This window comes from Frankliniella occidentalis, unplaced genomic scaffold, assembly GCF_000697945.3.
Source record: "Frankliniella occidentalis isolate FOCC.00 unplaced genomic scaffold, Focc_3.1 Scaffold422, whole genome shotgun sequence".
Classification (NCBI taxonomy): Eukaryota; Metazoa; Arthropoda; class Insecta; order Thysanoptera; family Thripidae; genus Frankliniella; species Frankliniella occidentalis.
In genome coordinates, this window is record NW_026267543.1 from 104,996 (window position 1) to 106,613 (window position 1,618).

A 1,618-nucleotide genomic window follows, 5' to 3' on the forward strand; every position below is an offset into this window, starting at 1 on the left:
CTGACTCCTTAAAGTTTCTTGTATATTCTTGATGTTAAGTCAAAAAGCTTTCAAGGTATCATCTGCTAGAAAAATAAAAAAGTTTCGACCAGAAACGGATCGTGAATAAGCAGATGATACCTTGTCAAGAATTATTCTATTCCAGTGTATTGTATTTCTGTATTTACTCTTGTAGGGAAAGGGGGGGGGGGCGGTGTGGGGGCTCCATCCGTGCGAGGGAGGGGGAGGACTAGCGTAGACCAGCGCTGCTGACTCGGCTCGGGGCTCGGCTCAGCCTGGCTCGGCTCGTGGCTCGGCGCAACAACGCGCAGCGCGCTCGACACGACGGCCTCACCTCAGTCGCCTGGCCTTGCGTCACGACCCCGCCTAGGGTAATATACGTATGAGCTTGCTATTTGTTTTCTTTTATATTTCTTAATCGAGAGTAAAAGCAATGACACCTTACATTACTCATGTATAATTATGTTAAGATATGTTCAGGTGTAAGGTTGTAGGACATCATCTGCTAAAAAATTACTTTGGTGGTCTAGACGTGACTTGGTACTCTAGGTTGACAGCTTTATAATGCCGTTTTGCGATTTTCAATAATTCGGAAGCGAAAAACTTTAAATTCAGCACTTCACTGCAGTTTGTTCGGTGACTGGGGCACTTGACTTGCTGTACGCGGATCTAGGACAACTCGCCCCGACTCTCTCGTCCCCAACTTACCATTATATTATCATCCAAGGTGAAATGCGTTGTTCCATTCCAATCATAGAACCACAGGTCAGGATCCTTACGGTCACGTACTCCGTGGTAAAAACATTTGATGGTTTCAGTCTTGGGACGCAGTTCTCCTGGACACTTTTCAAAGTGATCAGGTATTATTCGAAACGGGCCCTGAATTGGCATGGGTAATATCATAGCATTAAAGAGGCACATGTACTGTAAAAATGTATGCGTAGATCTATGAGTAGACAATGTAAAGTTGTTGTTGTTTTGTAGTTCACTATGGACAAAATATACTGTACAAGTTTAGCACTGTTCTCCTGCTTTTCCATTGCTTTCAAGCTGACGCGTAAAGCTCGTCACTTAACAATTCTACTTTTTAAATTTGAGGTACCTGCCAGCGCAGGGTCGTTTTAGCCTCATAGACCTCTCTCTCTCTCTCTCTCTCTCTCTCACCCCTTCTGGAGGCTACAAGGGCTGTCGATCGGCCAAAATAGCTTTTGTAGCCAATCTTACGAAATCTTGAAGTACGTTATTTCATGTCGACTTTTTCGACCTAGATTGTCGGCCCACCTTACTTACCACCACACTGTTTAAAGAAGCGCCGTGCGCTAGCGTATGATTGAACTGCTCAGTGAAGTACAATATTGTCGATAAATATACAAAACTGCGGTGGTACATCGCACTGTGCGGGTCTCAGTGAGCAGGGCTTGGAGCCAAGTGACGCTATCTTTCATCGTCCAACGAATGGACCAGTGTGTGATGTGAGTGTACGAGAACGTTGTTATGTTCACATCTGCGAAGGGCGTGGGGGTCATTCTGATTGCTACAGCTGAATGCTTTGCCGAACCTTTGAAATACACGTTTAAACTAAAAAGCGGCAGAAAGCAAAAAATACTATCTAAATGAT